This window comes from Macaca fascicularis, chromosome 7 (assembly GCF_037993035.2).
Source record: "Macaca fascicularis isolate 582-1 chromosome 7, T2T-MFA8v1.1".
NCBI lineage: Eukaryota > Metazoa > Chordata > Mammalia > Primates > Cercopithecidae > Macaca > Macaca fascicularis.
The window spans coordinates 84,476,806-84,497,319 of NC_088381.1; the positions used below are offsets into that span (position 1 = coordinate 84,476,806).

At 35.0% G+C, this 20,514-nt stretch overlaps 1 protein-coding gene across 26 annotated transcripts in view; it reads left to right on the top strand.

Moving 5' to 3' along the window:
* MEF2A (myocyte enhancer factor 2A) overlaps positions 1-20,514 on the top strand; it is a 161,225-nt gene that overhangs the window by 14,157 nt on the left and 126,554 nt on the right. For all 26 annotated transcript variants that reach the window (XM_065548512.1, XM_065548514.1, XM_065548510.1 and 23 more), the window contains exon 2: positions 18,991-19,071. The gene's annotated coding sequence lies outside the window, so the exon portion shown is untranslated. The remainder of the gene's footprint in view (positions 1-18,990; positions 19,072-20,514) is intronic.

Sequence of the window (20,514 nt, forward strand, 5' to 3'; positions counted from 1 at the left end):
GGGTATCCTAAGAGGTGTGGCTTTTGAGTTACTGTGAAATGGTGGAAGGAGAGTTGTCAGATGAAACCTAACACCAAATGTGGATAGATGGGGCTCATAACACATGACCTGTGGTAGCTCATTTTCATTTAAATCAATTCTCTCTTGGGTGCCTTGCAATTTCGTCTTCATTTCTGTACTAATTTTGTATTTTTTCCCATTTCTGGTCTGAATTTAGCCAGCTTTTAAAGTTTCTCTTTGTATTTTGTTCATTTGGTTTTTAGATTTCTGATTCATGGTGGTTTTCATATGATCAAATGCTTGTTTGAATATATTTAATTCTGTTTGGAGTATTGGCTTATAGTTTTTTTCTGCTTTAAGGTTTTTTTTTTTTTTGGTCAGTGGAGGGTGGGGCAGGGTTCCTTGCTGGATATGTTCTTTCTTAATTTTCTGGACTTTTCTTTTGTTATTTTTTTTGAGACAGAGTCTCACTGTCGCCCAGGCTGGAATGCAGTGACATGATCTCAGCTCACTGCAACCTCTGCCTCCCAGTTTCAAGCGATTCTCATGCTTCAGCCTCCCAAGTAGCTAGGATTACAGGCACGCGCCACCATGCCTGGCTAATTTTTTGTATTTTCAGTTGAGGCGCGGTTTTGCCAGGCTGGTCTCGGACTCCCGGCCTCAAGTGATCCACCTGTCTCAGCCTCCCAAAGTGCTGGGATTACAGGCATGAGCCAGTGTGCCCAGCCTTGTTCATTTTTATAGTATTGGGAGTTTTATAGTATTCCTAGTTTATTGATTCTCTCTTTTAGTATAGTCTTGTTACTTCAGTGGTTTTTATTGTTTCAATGGTTGAAGAAGAGTTGTGGGACTTGCAGTTTTATGAGTCTTTTAAGGTCTTGTAGTACCTTGAATATTCCCTTTTCTTTTTCCTTTTACCTTACAGTTACCGAAGGACAGTTTGCTCTCCTTTTTGCCTATTTGTGCCAGCTGCCAGAAGCTGTGTGTTTCAGCGTGCCTCTTTATGTGGCCCTTTAAATCAACAAAATTTTGAAATTCGTTCCCTGTAGTCTCTGTTCTGATCTCTCTAGACACTTCTCCACTATTTTCAGATTTAGGGTGGGTTTAATCTTTCTGATGGTCTTTCCAGATGATCCTTAGGCCCCATTGCTAGCCTCCTGCCACAAAGGTTTGGGGTTTTGGATGGATGAGAGTTTGGGGGATCAGTCAAAGAGTTGGGGTGAATGACAGTTCGAGGGATCAATTACTGGGATTTGGTGACTCCGCCCCCCCACCCCCAGCCCACGCAGTTTTGCAGTGTCAACATTCTTTGTCTTCAAGCTGTGCTGTGTGGTTTCGTATAGAATTTCCTTTTCCTTTCTTATTTTTTCACATGGTTTAGGGATAGTATTTTAGAGTTGCATAGATATACTTGGCATCACTGTCCTCAGTTTCTAAAGTCTATATTTTGAGAGGAGTGAGGAAAACTCGTTGACTTGTCCTGCCGGTGCTAATAAAACTTTTAGTTAGGAAAAGACATAGGCAGTCAGCTTCCACTGGTGAGCTAGAGTCTCCGGAAAGTACCATGAAGGAGGAGAAATAAACTGCATTTCAATGCCCTTACTTCATTCTGATAACATGCAAATGCTGGTTCTGGGTTATTGCAAGTCTTACTGTTTTTTCTGAAAAGCAAGGTTATTCAAAGGTTTGTGTCTATAATATAAATCAGAAATGCCTTGGTTTTATTATATGAAGGAGTTATAGGCCTATATTTGGCCAAGGGCTTCCTTTGGTACTTTTTATTCCAATGTCAATCTAACATAAGATGTTTTCTGTAAAGGTAACTTCTAAACTTGTGAATTGGTTTGGTAGAAGTTAACTTTTTGAAAATTAAACTTTATTACCTCTTTATATATTTATTCTACTTTTGGTTTTCTTGGTATTATTTTATGGTTTTGACAGTTGTTCCTTTCTTCCAATAAATGGTAGGTACGATGTTATTCCTTGACTCTACACTTGTTATTGTGTTTAATAAGATGGTACTAAATCTGTTAGGTAGCTTAAGTTAGTTAGTTATCTATCTTTTATGCCTTTTATCTATTTTTTAACATGAGAAATTTAACATAAAGTTGGAAATGTGTATAAGTTCTTTATGCTTGGTTTTCCTCTATAAATTAGTTGCTTAAAATATTTATTACCTGTGAACATTTCTTTCCCTAAAGATAATAAGTAGTCTGTCAGTATTTTCTGTTGGAGTGAGAAATAGACTTCATTAGTCATTATACATTTCTTTTTGTAAAAATATCAACCAGAATTAAAGAGTATATTGGCTTTTAACATCAGAATTCTATCATAATATAATTTAAAACCTTTTGCTATTAATGACACAGTTTTGGAGTTATCCACATGTCTTTCAAATGTTGTTTAAAGGCAGTCAGTCTCTATGCCCATCTGTCTGTCATTGGGACTTCATTTATGAGCTTTCATTTTTTTTTTCATAGTTTCCACAAGTCGTAAGGACTTCTCAGACTCATTATACCTTCATTTCCTTATTTGAATGATCATTTGCTAAAACTGTTTCTTTTTATTGATCTCCCTTTTTTTCCTTTCAACTGGTAAATATGGATAGTCACCATATGGTGGCCTGGGCTCTGGTTCCCCCAGACCCTTCTTCTTTTGGACTCTGTCCCTTATCTGTTTCTCACTGTTTTAATGATTATTTCTATATTGTTGATTCCAAAATAGAAACATATATAAGATATAGCTCTTTGCTTCTAGGAAGTAATGGTTTAAGGAGGGTAAAATCCCATTAATTACTAAGTGATGTGTAAATCTTACACACAATAATGGATTAGGGAGTTCAGGAAAGGAAGAGTTTTGAGGTGTTCAGGGAATGCTTCATGGAAGGATTGACATTTGAACTGGATATCAAGTTTTATTGTCAGAGTTGTGGAAAAAATACACCACGTAGAACAGTTTGAGCAAAAGAGCCAAAACAGAAGAAGGAGAGCTGCTTGTTGGACAGTTTGGCTAGATTGGAGGGTTTTTCAGAAGTAGAGATGGTAAAGTGGGAAAGAGAGCTTGAGACTAGTTTGTAGTGGTGCTGGAATATTCAGCAGTTTAAATTTTGTTCTTCAGGTGAAAAAAAGCCATTGACAGTTTTTAAGCATGGAAATGACCAAAACCTTCTTTAATATGCCCATATAAGATAATGAAGATAATGTGTATGTCGTTTCTTATTAACATTAATAATTATTAATAAAGCTTGCTGCCTTAAAGAATAATGCTTAAGATACTTTTTAAGAAAGCATAGTGATAGGCTCATTCTTTGATTGTTTGAAGGGAGTTGAAGGGGGACTTCCAGCTTTCAGGTGGAAGATGTGGGTAAAGATTGTCCTTTCCTTATTCTTGCTTGTATCCTACTTTCTTCTTGATTTCCTTTCCCAGGCCAGACTCTGCTGCCCTTGAAAACTGGATTCCTTCTCAGTAGTAGTTTTTGTCTTTTAAAATCCAATAGTATTTTTTCTGCCTTACTCTATTTTTCATATTTGACCTTATTATACTAAGGTAATAGATGTGTACACACTGCATTGAAGGCTTTTATGCTTGTCTTATTTCTTCTTGTATTCTCTTCATGTAGCATCTCAGTAAAAATATAGTAAGTAAATGAATCTTTTAAATTGCTGTTACAAATGACTCAGGATTTTACACTTTGCAAAGTTGCTATTGATCTAGCATTTGGACTGAGCTAAGGTTTTGAAATAATGGCTTTAAAGTCATCTCTATAGCTCTGCTGGTCTAGATCAGTAGTTGTCAACTTTTTTTCTGCTGTGAGATACAGTAGGTAAAATTTTGACATGCATGATGCACTCCCATGACTTTTATAGCAGAGAGGTATAGTATTACAGTAATTTATAATTGCCACAACTAGCCTGGGATATGTTGTAGATATAATAGTTAGTAGTTAATGTGCAATTCTTAGGGCAGTAGCTATAAATCAGCCCAGTTCTCTTCCATGGAAGAAGTAATATCATAGTGTAAGTAAAGGGGATGTTATGAGGATAATCTGAAACCACTCATTTTTCTTTTAAGATTCAAACTAATACTTTAGGAGTGTCACATTACTTGTGAGATAACTCCCAAGTTATTATGATGTTCATCTGTCAAGTTAGCTTTAAGACCTTTTGGAATTGTTATTTTCCATTACTTCAGGTGCTTTTTGTTTGTTTTAAATAGATATAATCCTATTTCAATATAGATTAGATTGGTAGTTGGGATTATACTCCTGGATTCTATTTCATTTCTATGAGCTTTAGAGTTTGCATTTCTAAAATGTCCTCTGCAGCTTCTTCCGGTTCAGAACTGTAGGAAGTTGGTGAATATCATGAGTAGAGCATCCAAACTTTTTCTACATTCTCGTTAAAAGCCTTATTAATATGGAAACCTGTTTGATAGACTTCGACACTTTACTAGATTGTTTAACCAAAGTCATGCATATTTGATCATTATGTGAAGTACAAAAGATTACATTTTGAAGTGTTCCAATTTTTAAACTTTGTGTTTGTGTGTGCTGCTTGTTACAGGTGTTTGGGTGGTTGAGGACTGTAAAAGTGATGGATTCCAGTCACCATATGCCTGAGAAGGAATACTGGGAGTATTAGCCTGTACCATGATACTGAAGAGTAGGGCAAATAGAACCTTAGCATTTGGGAAGTCACATCCTCCACCTGAAGAATTACAAATTCAAATGAATTTGTAATTGCTGATAATATGTATTAATAATAAATATTAGCCTTAGTATTTATTACAGGCTAATATTAAGTTTAATGTGAAAGCTTTCAATATGGTTACTGATTATAGATTTGAGGTGGTAGTGATAATTTGGGAAAATATAATAGGTACAGTCATGAGTCACTTAGTGACAGGGATATGTTCTGAGAAATGCATCATTAGGCAATTTTGTTACTTTGTGAACATCATAGAGTGCACAGTATTTACACAAACTTAGATGGTACAGTCTACCCCACACCTAGGCTATATTTGGTATAGCCTATTGCTCCTAGTCTACAAAGCTTTACAGCGTGTTACTCTACTGAATACTGTAGGCGTTTGTAACATATCTAAACATATCTAAACGTGGAAAGCGTACAGTAGAAATATGGTATAAAAGATAAAAAATGGTATACCTATATAGCACAGCTCCATTATAATCTTATGTGACCACCGTCATTTATGTGGTTCATTACTGACTGAAATGTCACTATGCAAAGACTGTATTAGTAATTTATCTAAAATGTCTAAACTGTGGAATGTCAACCAATATGTGGATCACTATGGAGAAGATGTTAGATACCCCAATCTGAAGACACTCTTAGGTTTGTGTGTGTGTGTGTGTGTGTGTGTAAGAACAGAAGCTAGAAATGAACACATAGATTCATGTGAAAACTTGTGTACAAATGCTCATAGCAGCATTAATCATAGTAGGTAAAAAGTTGAAACCACCCAAATGACCATCAGTTGATGAAAGAATACATAATAGGTTGTATTTCCACACAAGGGACTATTATTCAACAATTAAAAGGAATAAAGTGTAGATATGTGCTATAACATGGATGAATCTTGAAAACATGTTAAGTGAAAGAAGCCAGTTACAAAAGACCACATATTGTATAATTCCATTTATATGAAATTTCTGGAATAGGCAAATCCATGGAGACAGAAAGTAGGTGTCTCACTGCCTGAGACTGAGCCATATGGGGCTGGGGTAGGCGTAGGAAATTGGGAGTGAGTCCTAATTAGTACTGGGGTTCTTTTAAAGGGTGATGAAAATGTTATAGAATTAGATAGTGATGAGGGTTGCACATACCTGAGGATATAAAAACATTCAAGTGTAGGCTTTAAATGGGTGAATTATATGTAAATTATATGTCAATAAAACTACTTTCTTTTTTATTTTTTTCAAAAAAGAACAGAAGCTGTTTGAACAGATGTTTTGGGCCTTTGGTGGATGTAGATGGAGGTAGAAGGGCATGGGGGGATAATGGGCATTTCTTGGCATTACTGTGTTACCACACTGTCACACAAATGCTACCTTCTCCTCCATCCACTAGCTAAGAATGTAATAAGTTGTGTTTTAGTGGAGATTGTATAACAACGTATCTTTTTAACCTTACCTAGCACTGGGGCTGGAATTGTGCATTATTCTAGTTGACAGGATTCATCTTACCATTCTCCTATCTATATTTTTTTATGTTAAATTCCGATGGTTTCCTGTTTTCAGGGTTAAGGTTATACAAAATTGTGTTCTGCCTATCTGTCTACCCTACACCCTCCTTTGCTTTTTTTCATACCTATTCAAGTTTGTGTCATTTTTCTTTTTTACTTCCTGTAATTGGAACAATCTCTTGTTTCGTGAGTGTGTGTATAATCACTTTCTTCCTTAAATGCTTGCTTTTGTAAAATTTTACTGATTTAAAGATATTGTTTCCTGTGAATTAGTATCTATTTATATGTTTTGAAATAAATCTGTTCTTTTAAGGCCTTAATAGTATTTTTTTAAAAATTCTAGTATCAGCTATTTAATCATTCTAAATATATTCCAAAACTTCTAATTTGGCTTTTGCTGTAATATTTTCCTTTCTGATGTCTTGGACGTAGTGACGACTTTTCAATAGGAATGTCATTAAGAAATTAGTCATTGTGTACCACAGTAAACACTTGGTAATTAAGGAGTTTTTAATGTATGCTAGTCACTGTGCTAAGCACATTACATGCTTAATTCTCACAACTTATGAAGTATAGAAATTATACTATTTATAGATGAGGAAACAGACTCAAACAGTAATGCTGGTTATTCTTGGTGTTAACTTTATGAAATCACAAAAATCTTTTAAATTATAGCTTTCCAGTGTTGAGGAGTGGCTTTCATAATGTATGAATTGTGGATCTTTTTGTGTTCTTCAGTGGTGTCTTAAAAATTTGTAGGTTTTTTCCTAAATGGAATCATACAATAGGTATTCTCTAGTGTCTGGCTTTTGTCCCTCAGCAAAATGTTTTTGTGATTCTTCTGTGTTTGTATCTATCAGTAGTTTGTTCCATTTTTCTGTTGACTAGTGTTCCTTTTATGTTTAAACTACAATTTCACTGTTTGCCTTTCAAGGACTTTTGGTAGTATTATGAATAAAGTTGCTATGAAGATTTGAATACATGCCTTTGTATGGACATACGCTTTCGTTTTTCTTGGGTAAATATTATACCAAAGAGTAGGATTTCTGGGTCACATGGTATATGTATATTTTATTTCATAAGAAATTGTGAAACTGTTTTCCAAAGTAGTTGCATGATTTTACAGTCCCATCAGTAGTAAATGAGAGTTCCAGGTTTCTCCATATCTTCACCACCACTTTGCATTCTGAGCCTTTTTAAGTTGAGCCATTTTAGTGGATGTATACTTGTATATCCTTATTTTAGTCTCCATTTATTTGATGACTAATGATGCTAAACGTTTTTAATCTACTGAGTGTCTTTTCATACATCTTTTTAAGTTAAATGTTCACATCTTTTGCCCATTTTTAATAGGGTTATTTGCCTTCTTATTACTCAGCTGTAAGGCATCTTTATATATTCTACATAGAAGTCTTTTTTTCATTTTCTCCATTATGTTGTGAATATTTTTTATCCCTTAATGGTGTCTTTCAAAGAGCAGAAGGCTTCAGTTTTGTTGAAGTGCTGTTTGTCAGTTTTCTTCCTTATGGTACCTGCTTTTTTGGTGTCCTGTCTGATAAATGTTTGCCTTACATGGGGCAGTGGGATTTTTATCCCAAACTATACAGTTTTGAGAAGTTTTATAGTTTAGCTTTTATTTATAGGTCTACAGTTCATTTTGAGTTAATTTTTGTGATTGTTTTGAGGTAATGTCAAGGTTCAAGTATCATTTGTTGATAAGGTTTTTCTTTTCCCCTTGAATTGCCTTGACATCTTTGTTGAAGATCAAATGACCATATTTGGGTAGATTTATTTCTGGATTCTCTGTTATGTTCCATTGATTTATGTTTTGTTATTACAAGAGCACACTGTATTTAGTCTTAAAATCAGGTAGTGTAAATCCTTCAACTTTTTTTTTTTTTTTTAATTATACTTTAAGTTCTGGGGCACGTGTGCAGAACGTGGTCTTTTGTTACATAGGTATACATGTGCCATGGTGGTTTGCTGCACCCATCAACCCGTCATCTGCATTAGGTATTTCTCCTAATGCTATCTCTCCCCGAGTCCCCCACCCCCTGACAGGCCCTGGTGTGTGATGTTCCCCTCTCTGTGTCCATGTGTTATCATTGTTCAGCTCCCACTTATGAGTGAGAACATGTGGTGTCTGGTTTTCTGTTCTTGTGTTAGTTTGCTGAAAATGATGGTTTCCAGCTTCATCCATGTCCCTGCGAAGGACATGAACTCATCCTTTTTTTATGGCTGCCTTTGTTTCTTTTAAAAATTGTTTTGGCTGTTTATAAATTTATAAATTTTGAATTTTTTTGTCAATTTTTACAAAAATGCTTTTTGAGATTTTGACTGAGATTGTGTTGAATCTATAGATCAATTTAGGGAGAATCAGTATCACAACAATATTGAGTTTCAGCTCCATGAACATAGTATATAATCTTTATTTTTGTAGGCCTTCCCTAATTTGTCTCAGCAGTGTTTTCTAGTATTCAGAATATTAGTCTTGCACATGTTAAATTTGTCTCTAAATATTTCCTGCTTTTGAAACTAATATATTTTTACAAAACTTAATTTTGCAATTTCATTACAAATATATAGAAATACAGTTAACGTTTAATGTTGATCTTGTATCCAATACCCTTGCAAACTCCACTTCTTAGTTCCAGTTACTTTATTGTAGATTTTTTTTTGGTTTTTACTGGGTATGATGTGTGTGAATAGAACCTGTTTTAATTCTTCCTTCCCAATCTGGTTGCCTTTTCTTTTTCTTACATTGTTAAGCTGCTTAGGACCTTCAGTAAAATAGCAATTAAAAATGGTGAGAGTGGACATTTTTGTTTTGTTCATCTTAGAGGGGGAAATTAGTCTTTTACCATTAAGTATGATCTTAGCTGTAGTTTTTCTGTGGATGCCCTTTATAGGTTGAGGAAGTTCCATTCTTTTTTAGTTTGCTGAGGATTTTTTTTTTTTTTTTTTTTTGAGACAGGGTCTCCTCTGTTGCGCAGGCTGTTGTACAGTGGCACCATCATGGCTCACTGCAGTCTCAACTGCCTGGGCTCAAGCAATCCTCCTGCCTCAGCTTCCCAAGTATCTGGGACCACAGACGTGTGCCACCACACTCAGCTAATTTTTTTTTGTTGTATTTTCTTTTCTTTCTTTCTTTCTTTCTCTTTCTTTCTTTCTTTCTTTCTTTCTTTCTTTCTTTCTTTCTTTCTTTCTTTCTTTCTTTCTTTCTTTCTTTCTTTTTTTCTTCCTTCCTTCCTTCCTTCCTTCCTTCCTTCCTTCCTTCCTTCCTTCCTTCCTTTCCTTCCTTTCCTTCCTTTCCTTCCTTTCCTTCCTTTCCTTCCTTTCCTTCCTTTCCTTCCTTTCCTTCCTTTCCTTTCTTTCTTTTCTGAGGAGTCTCACTGTTGCCCCGGCTGGAGTGCAGTGGCATGATCTCAGTTCACTGCACCTTCTGCCTACCAGGTTCAAGCAATTCTCCTGCCTTAGCCTCCTGAGTAGCTGGGACTACAGGCACACACCACCATGCCCAGCTAGTTTTTTTTCTCATATTTTAGTAGAGTCGGGGTTTCACCCTGTTGCCCAGGCTGGTCTTGAGCTCCTGAGCTCAGGCAGTCCGGCCGCCTCAACCTCCCAAAGTGCTAGGATTACAGGCGTGAGCCGCTGCGCCTGTCCTTAATTTTTGTATTTTTTTGTAGAGATGATGTCTCATGGTATTGCTCAGGCTGGTCTCGAACCCTGACTTCAGGCAGTCTTCTTGCCTCAGCCTCCTGAAGTGCTGGGGGTATAGCTCTGAGCCACTGCACCTGGCCAGTTTGCTGAGTTTTCTTTTTTTTGTTTTTTGAAATTTCTTCCTGAATGGGTGTTTTGTTATTTCTCTATGTCTACTGAAATTAATCACATGGTTTTTTTTGGCATGTTAATGTAGCGAATTACATTGATTTTTGAATACTGAACCAACCCTGTATTCCTGAGACAAACCCCATCTGTACTGATATTTTCTTTATATATTTTGCTGGATTTGACCTGCTAATATTTTGTTAAGAATGTTTGCATCTGTACCCAAGTGACACTGGTATGTAGTTTCTTTTATTTGTGGTCCTCTTGACTCATTTTGGTATCAGAGTTATTTATACTGGCCTCCTTAAATATGTTAGAAAGTGTATCCTCTCCTTCTGTTTCCTAAAGAGATTGTGTACAGCTGATAGTAAATCTTTAGCTGTTTGCAGAATTCACTAGTGAAACCATCTTGGAGTTTTCTTTGTGGAAAACTTTTAAATTATGAATTTAGTTTATTCGATACAGAAATTATTTAGACTTTTCTTTTTGTGTCAGTTTTGATAATCTGCATGTTCTAAGAAATTTTGTCTACTTAAGTTGTCAGTTTTATTGGCATAAAATCACCGTTAGTATACTTCTAATGTTTGCAGCATTTGTAGTGATGTCCTTTCTTTTATTTCTGATGTTGGTAATTTGTGTCTTTTTTCTTGAGCAGTCTAACTATTCTTTTCAAATAACCAACTTTACTATAATTGATTTTATCTAGTTTGTCCCACATCTCTTTTACCAGTTTCTACTTTTATTATTTTCTTACCTCTACTTTTAGTTTAATGTGCTCCTTTTTTCTAGCATCTTAGGATGGAAGTTTGGAACACTGTTAAACCATTATTTTTTTTCTAAAATATGCACTTAAAAGCTGTAAATTTCCAAGTACCGTATCTTTAGTTTTACCCTGTATAATCTAATAATGTTTTTACCATTTAGTTCGACGTATTTTTAAAATTTTAAATGATTTATTTGATCCATGAGTTATTTAGAAATCTTAATTTCCAAATGTTTGGAAAATGTCCCAAAATGGAAAATGTCCCCCCCAAAAAATGTCCTTTTTGTAACTGATCTTTAATTCTTTTATGGTCAGAAAACAGTTTCTATGTCATTTCAGTTCTTATAAATTCATGTGTCTTGTTTTATGGTCCAGCATATGTTCTTTGTTGTTGATTGTACCAAGACACATGTATATTTTCATGTTTGTTCTTGTAGTGGTTGGTTGTAATATTCACTTAAACCAAGGTGGTTTATAGTGTTGTTCAGGTCTTACATATCTTCACTGATTTTCCATCTTCTCATTTTACCAGTTAGTGTGAAGGGAGTATTTGAATCTCCAGCTGTAATTATAGGTTTATCTATTTCTCCTTTTATTTCTGTCAGTGTTTGCTTTATGTGTTTTGGAACTCATGAAATTATTGACTGCATACATGTTTAGAATTATTTGGTAGTTTTGATAATTTGACATTGTAAGCATTATGAAACATCCCTTTATTAATTCTCCTGTACTCTTCTTTGATATTAATATAGGCACTCCTGCTTGTAGGATTAATGTTTGTAGATATATCCTTTTCTATTTTATGTTTCTTATCTGTGTTAATTTAAAGTAGTATCTTATAGGAAACATATATATAGTTGGGTCTTGTTTTTTTTACTTAATCTGACAATCTCTACTTTTAATCTAGTATAACAGTCTCTACTGTTTAATTGAGGTGTGTAGACCATATATATTTACTGTAATTATTATTATAGTTAGATTTAAGTGTGCTATCTTACCATCTTTGTTTTCTACTTGTACCTATTTTGTGTTTTCTCTTCCTCTTTTTATACCTTTTTTGGATTACATATTTTAAAAATATGCATTCCATTTAATCTACTTTCTTGGTTTATTAGTTTTATTTTATGTATTTGGTAGTTGCTGTAGGGTTTTACAACATGAATCTTGAACTTATCACAATCCACCTTCATCACTTTAGAAATAATGTAAGATCCTTACTGTAGTGTACTTCCAATTTCCTTCCCTTCATTCTTTTTGCTATTGTCATTGATTTTATTCAATGTATATTATTACTGTACATTATTACTACTTTTGCTTAATATCTTCTTAAAACTTAAATGTCATAATTTGTCACATGCTTACCATTTGTTACTCTTTCTTTGTGTAGAGCTAGGTTTCTATCTGCTCTTTTAAAAAATTTAATAGACTATATCTTAGAGCAGTTTTAGGTTTACAGAAAAATTGAACAGAAAGTACAGAGTTCATATATGCCACGCCAACCCCACCCTTTGCAGGTTCCCTATGATTAACCTCTTGTATTGGTGTGGTACATTTGTTACAATTGAGGGCTGATACATTATTATTAGCTAAGTCCATAGTTCACATTAGGGCTCACTCTCTGTTGTACAGTTCTGCTACCCTTTTTCTACTTGTTAAAACTCTTCCTTCAGTGTTTCCTGGATTGCAGGCCTCCTGGTAACAGATTGTCTCAGCTTTTGTTTGTTTGAAATGTCTTTATTTCCCCTTTGTTGGTGAAGAATATTTCTGCTTTATATAGATTTTAGCTTAACAGAGTTTTTTTTTTTTTTTTTTTCTTCTTTTTAACACTTTACAGGTGTAATTCCTTTGTTTTAAACTTGTTGCATTACTTTTGACAAGGAGTCTGGTAATTCTTATCTTTGTTCCTCTGTGTGTAATGTGTCTTTCCACTTCTTTGGTTTCTTGTAAGATTTTCTCTATATGACTGGATTTCTATTATGTGCCTTGTTGTGGTTTCTTTGTGCTTAATCTGCTGTATGTATGTTGAGTTTCTTGAATATGTGTGTTCAGTTTTCCTCAAATTTGGAAATTTTTTGGCCCTGTTTCTTCATACATTTTTTGTTTCTCCTTCCTTCAGCAATTCCAATGACATTATTTTTAGATTGCCCTTGATATTCTCACAGGTTCTTGATGATCTGTTTTTGTTTTGTTTTGCTCTTTTTGCTGTTTTTATATCTTCAATTTTGTGATATTTTCTGCAGTTTAATCTATTGTTAATTCCATCCGGTTACTTTTTTGAGATACTGCATTTTTCATGTTTAGAAAAGCATTTTATTCTTTTAAAAATCATTTTCTTTTTTGTTCCTTTAAAAAAATTCAGCAATAGATTTATAATATTTTGAAGTTTATGCCTTTAAAGACGTCCTCTCTTGCTTCTAGGCTTCTTTCTTTTATCAGATTTCCCCCCTTGGTGGTGTGGGTCACACATTTCTTCATTTTCTTATGTTTAGTAAGTTTTGATTGACTCCTGGACATTCATTGCACTGTTGTCTGGATTTTGTTGATTTCCTGTCAAGAGATTCCAATTTTGTTTTGGCAGACTGATAAATTTCTTGCAGACATGTATGAACCTTTTGAGCTTACTTTTAAACTTTGTTCTGGCAGATCTAGTGTAGCCTTTACTATTATAGGACTAGGTTAGCACTTGGCGGTGCTGCTGCGTCATTTTCTACTGATTGCCCAGGTTTCTCTGGGTGAAACTTGAACATTCTGCAGTCTTATATCTTTGGAAATTTTTTTTTTATTATAGTGCTTCCTGATCATTGTTCTTTGCCTGGCCTTGTGAATTTCACTTTATTCATGCACACATTCGATGAAAAACTATAGAGCTGTGTTGTTACGTGTGGTAGCCATTAGCCATATGTGGCTCTTGAGTGCTTGAATTATGGTTATTCTGAATTTACATGTGCTGTATGTGTAAAACATACTGTATTGGTCCGTTTGCATTGCTATAAGGGAATACCTTAGACTGGATAATTTATAAAGAAAAGAGGCTTATTTTGACTCATAGTTCTGCAGACTTATAAGAAGCATACTCCTGGCATCTGCTTCCAGATGAGTGTGTCAGAAGTGTTACAGTCATGGTGGAAGGGAAAGAGAAGCAAGCTTGTCATGTGGGAAGAGAAGCAGCAAGAGAGGGCAGCAAGAGAGAGTGGGTGGGGGAGGTACTAACAACCAGATCTTGTGTGAACTCAGAGTGAGAACTCATTACCAAGGGGAGGGCACCAAGTCATTCATGAGAGACCTGCCCCCATGACCCAAACACCTCCCACCAAGTCCCACCTCCAACATTAGGGATTACATTTCAACATGAGATTTGGGTGGGGACAAATATCCAAATCATTTCAAACACACTGAATGTTAGAGATGTAGGTTGGAAAAACGTATATGAAAATCTCATTTTTTAAATATCAGTTACATCCTGAAGTGATAATATTGTGACTCTATTGGGTGGTATACATTGTATTAAAATTAATTGCACCTTCTTTTTACTTTACAGTGTAGTTACTAGAACATTAAAAATTACATTTTAGGTTCATATTATGTTTCTTTTGGGCAGTGCTGCTCTAGAATCCCTCTGCAGATTTCAGGAGCACTTTCTCTCCTGAGTACCATCCTTTTGCTAATCTGTCCCACAAATTCCCACTACCTCAGACTTCCTAAATTTTTATCTGTCTCTTGTACTCAGTGAGTCCTCCATATTCTTCTTGGCTTCCCTTTTCTGCACTGTCATCCTGACTGTGCATCCAAGTATTTGTAGGGATACTTTCCCTTTTTCCAGGCCTCACAGTGCTGAGCTGCTCATTGTCTGATGTTTTAAAATTGTAGTTTTATATATTTTGTCAGTTTTCTAGTTTAGTTCAATGGGAGAGCATTCCGATACCAGTTGCTACATCATGGCTGGTAGCAAAAATCTGAAGGCATGAGGAATTGGGTGCCCTTATGAGTTCACCCTCATTTGAATTAAAAATACCCTTTGCAGCTAATCCTAAATTTTGATTACAAATGAAATTCATAATTTTGTGAGTTTCATTTTGGATTGACTTTGGAACTGTTTTCATATAGAAACTTTTGTTTTCTTTGACACTGCATTATGTTCAGTACAGAACATCCAGTGAAATTTTGATTGTTTTCAAATGTAAGGTAGTACAAATAATTTGAACACTGGTTGAAGTCGTTTCATTTAACCATTCTTACTAGTACGGAAAATTGGAAGCTGAGAAAGTTGTACCATGGTATAAAACATGATATTCAACATTCAAATGTCCTTGATAATGCTTCAAAGGTCTCGTTTCTTTCAGGAGTACCTTCTATTAAAAAAGGCGTTTTGTTTTTAATCACCTATTTGAGATAGGAAAAAAACAAATTAGATTTTTTTGGACTCTTTCATACACCCCTCGCCACGGGATACTTTGCCTCCAGTCACCAAAACGTGTTTGAGGGTTTCCCACTTACCAAGCAGTTCTCCAGTGTACACAGCTGGATTTCCTATAATTCAGTTCAATTCTAATACTATCTACCCGATACTATCAGATCCTACAGGTTGAGGGCTCAGCCTGACAAGACTGGCCCACTTTGGATGCCAACTGCAAGTCCCTGGTTGTGACCTGTACTTCTGATCAGTTGGCTATAAATCAGGGGTTCTCCCTACCCCTTCTTCTGGTTTGATTAATTTGCTAGAGCAGCTCACAGAACTCAGGGAAACACTTTATTTATGTTTACCCATTTATTATGAAGGATGTAGATGAATGGCCAGTTGGAAGAGATGCATAAGGTAGGGTGTATAGAAAGGGGCACAGAGCTTCCATCCTCTATCTGGTCATGCTACCATCCAGGAACCTCCATGTGTTCAGCAATCTGGAAGCACTCCAAACCCTGTCCTTTTTTTTTTTTTTTTTTTTTTTTTTTGAAGGGTTTGTTACCTAGGCATGATTGATTACATACATCATTGACCGTTGGTAATCAGCTCAACCTTCGGCTTCTCTCCCCTCCCTAGAGGTTGGGAGTTGGGGCTGAAAACATTAACCCTCTATTCATGCCTGGGTCTTTCTGATGACCAGCACACGTATTGAAGCTACTTAGGGCCCCCTAGTCACTAGTCATTTCACTGGCGTACAAGAGACACTTGCCACTCCAGGAGAAACCAAATATGTATTTCTTATTACATCACATTATTTCTATCCATGTGATTTGTGTGATGTTGTATAGTTTTTAGTTCTGGTAATTGTCATATAGAAACATTAAATATATTTTAAAAGATATTATGAAATTATCAATAATTGTAAATATTTCACAGCAGGTATCTACCTGTTCATGGTCTCTATCATATAGAGGTATTGATGTACAATGTATATCTGAACCTGCTCAAATGTACTGGTCTTCTGAGACTGAGGTTTGCTTTGCTGTATTAGGCATTCATTTTTTTTCCACCTCTTTATTCAACAAAAGCATTTACTGAACTGTGGTTATGTATAGCAGTTAAAAGCATTCCTGTATTCTAATCCTGGCTTCACCACTTTACTAGCTGAATACCTTGGGAAGTTGCTTCTTTAGTATTTGCATTGCGTCTTGAGACTAGTAATGGGGTAATAATGTTGTTGTTGGCATTACGTCAGGTAATGACATGTAAAGCAATTAGTATGCTGAATAGCATATGATAAATACTCAAGTATTACTGCTGCTCTTGTAGTTGTTGTTATTACATTAGGCTTTCTCTGGGTACATTGTCTATAGTTTTAATCTCCTTCCTCTGACAGTACTTCCTTCCCTGCTTAATTTTTTTTTCTCGTTAAGGACTTTTCCACCAACCTACCACCTATGTTATATATTCCTTATTCACCTTGTACTGTAGGTCTCCCCACTAGAATGTAAGCTCTGTGAAGTCAGGAATAGGGATAGGGATTGATTCCTAGCACCTAGAAAAGTGCCTGGAATATGTTGGATGCTTAGTAAATATTTTCCAAATGTATTATACTGAATCCTGGGCCAGATATTGACTAGATATTGGGGATATAAAAAGAACAAAGTACAAAGTTCCTTCTTTTAAAAAAGCATATGGTATAATAGGGGAGACTCATACTTGTACAACTAACTACAATAATTTTACCCCCTGGGAGTGATGGTGATAGTTAAGGTGTACTGAAGATGGCATCACCGAACGCGTCTTTGAATTGGACATTTGATCTATATAAGAGACAAAGGGGAAAGTTATTTCCAGGTGGAGGTAAAAACAAAGTTAAAGAGCTTAACAGTTTTGGCAATGGCTTGTTGTCCAGGTTAACAATGTATGTCAACGGGTAGTAAAGGGAGATAGGGATAGCAATTAGAGGTCCAGGTTGTCTCCCTTTTAGATGGACAGAAGCAGTGGGATTTGAAGGTTCAATATATGAAATTTGGTGATAACTGACTCAGCACTAACATTTTATTTTTTTTTTGAAAGACTGTGTTTCATTATAGATTACTGTAAAAGAACTATAAAAACTTGATTTTTAACAATATAGTCTTTTAGAAACTACTTGAAAACTAAGTACAATACATCATCAATAACTACATTTATATAATTGAGGAATACATTTTGATGTGAGAATTTGTACTGTGATGTGTAACTGTCAAATTTGTGTTTAATCACTTGTTTGCTATAGGCCAAATAGCTAAATTTTGGCTTCACTTTCAATTATTGTATTTTAGAAGTTGGTAATGCATCTAAGTTTGAGGAATTTTTTTCTGCATTTTAGTACAATTAGATTAAAAGCTGAAATGGCGTTTTAAAGCAAGTTCCTTTTACCTTTGCAAAAAAAAAAAAAAAAAAAAGCCTTGTTTATGTGTTTTTATGTCTTTTAAAGTTTGGACTTTTAATACTTAATTTGTTAATATAAAAAGAATGCTTGGCAGTTTGTGTTGTTCCCTCCCACCCCCAAAGGAGGTGTCCGTTTCCGAATAGAAGCAAAATCACTGTCATAATAATTAATACTGCTGAATCAGATTCAGAAGATTGGCGTTTCTGTGGAGAAATTATTTTCATTTGATGAAATGGATTTACTTGGGGATTGATTGAATCACCTGATCATGCATTTCTAAATTACTGTGTTAGCATTATAATTGATCCTGGCCAATGGGAGTGAGGAGAGAGATAGCTTTCTTTTTTCTACCTGAATGTCTTGCTCTATCTTCAAGCAAGAATGTAGCAGGGCTGGGTTATTCTTTATGCACCTAATCCATTGAGCAGTGTTCACTAGTGTTCCTTTATTAATGCGAATTATGGACAACCATCAGTATTCTGTTCATTTTTGTCATTTTGTGTTAATTTCATTGTTCCCTTTAAAAGATAGCTAGCGGCCGGGCGCGGTGGCTCAAGCCTGTAATCCCAGCACTTTGGGAGGCCGAGGCGGGTGGATCACGAGGTCAGGAGATCGAGACTATCCTGGCTAACATGGTGAAACCCCGTCTCTACTAAAAATACAAAAAACTAGCCGGGCGTGGTGGCGGGCGCCTGTAGTCTCAGCTACTTGGGAGGCTGAGGCGGGAGAATGGCGTGAACCCGGGAGGCGGAGCTTGCAGTGAGCCGAGATCACGCCACTGCACTCCAGCCTGGGAGACACAGCGAGACTCCGTCTCAAAAAAAAAAAAAAAAAAAAAAAAAAAAGATAGCTAGCTAGTGAAAAGTACAGATATACACATTGTATTGAAATACAGGTATATTTTATGGTGATAACACATAATTATTTCACAATTTTCTTGATGAAAGCAATATGGTGAACATTTTAAACTATTTAAAACAAGTTGTTTATTGAAACTAGTTAGTTCAATAGGCTATACACACAGTACAGATAAACATAAAGTATAACATATGATACAGAGGATAGGAAAATGGGACCTAGGACACCAAGTTTTGAATCTCACAATGCAAAGAATATTATTGAACATTTGAGTAATACTTGCTGAAGAAAAAGGATTTGTAACAATGGAAATAGTTGGCTAACATTTTGTTTTATTCCAAATAAAACAAATGACTTTTTAAAATTTAATTTTCATTTAACAGTATTTGTGGAGCTTTCTGCTAAGAATGGTGTCGAGTGCTAGAATTTTGTATAATTGTATATTTAATTCAGTTTTGGAGTCAAGAACAATAACGCACTCAAATTTTTTTCTTTTTTAAGGAATTGCATTTTGCGAAAAGGAACAAGAATTTTCTGCAAGGATCATATCTAAGTGCACTTTTTGCTGATACTTCATTTCTAGTAAGTCATTTTTTCTTTTCTATGTTAAGAAGTAAATACAATGGAAATGTATTTTAAAAATCAAGCTGTGCTTGTGAGATTGAATGGCAGTTATTATAGAGGTTTTCTTGGGGCCGAGGCGGGGCTTAATTTAGACCAGTTAAGGAAATTTGTAAAATTCAGTTGAAATGCATAATATTGTGTACTGGCAGTTTAGTTTCTCTTACATTTTGTCTGACGCTGCTGAAATAATCTCAGATTTTTTCATCTTTCACACTTCTTCCATATTCTTTTATCAGTTAACCTCTATTTGAAGAAAAAATTAAGTAGGTAGTTGGTAGTCACTGAGACAGTTAATAAGATGAAGGGAGCATTGGGGGACATGAGTTACATGAACTGAGGAAAGATTTTGAAGTGAAAGATGATGTGGACATATCTAGCTGTATCTCATGAAGCGTGGGAAAGGTCAAATAGAAAAAGCAAATTTTAGGGGATCTTTTAAAATGTGGACATTTTAAAAGACTTGGAATTAACTGCCTTAAATTAATGGGTTCATATTTGCAAAGCTCAGGAGTAGATTATTTTGGTTAAAAAAAATTACGTTGGCCTAGGTTAACATTCACAGTATCTCAGTAAGATGTGTAGTCCTCAAAAGTTTTCATGTGTGAAACCTTACCTGAATTCCACCTTCTACTTAAAATGGAAAAGAAGTGAATTATATTAATGCTAGAATATTTTAAAAGAAGTAATTTTGAAAAATGTTAGGGGATATTTTTCAGTGTGTTATAATGAGTTAACATTAGCATTTTAAATATTAGATATCATTGATCAAGCCTGATGATTACGTCAGTAAAAATCTTGGAAAAGGTATCTTAAAAATTTTTATTTTGCCCATTTCAGGAATACTTTTGCTACTTAACATAGGTCTGAGGTTGTTTTTCTTGAATAATTAAATAGTAGAAAGAAATAACATTTTACAAACTTACAAAAATGAGTTCTTTGTTAAAGTATTCTGACATCAGTTTCATATGGCTATATATTTTTCTTATAACTTGACTGAAGAACAGCCCATTTAATGATTGATAATCTTTTAGTTTAGGAGACTAGGAGAAAAGGGCCTGTTTATCCAGCTGATACAAAGTACCTTCAGTTTAAAACTTGTGTATGTGTAGGTGGGATGGGAATAGTGGAGTTTAATTCTCATTTTAAAATATAAACCTTGGTTAGTCTTCTGTAAATCTTTTTCTTCTTTTCTCATCATTATAGTTGGCCCTTTCTATCCATAGGTTCCTCATCTGTGGATCAACCAACTGTGGATTAAAAAAACCCTATACTTCAAAACAATAAAAAATAATGCACCAATAAAAATTTTACATTGCATTAGATATTATAAATATTCTAGAGATGATTCAAAATATAGGAGGATTTGTGTAGGTTGTATACAAATACCACACCATTTTTATA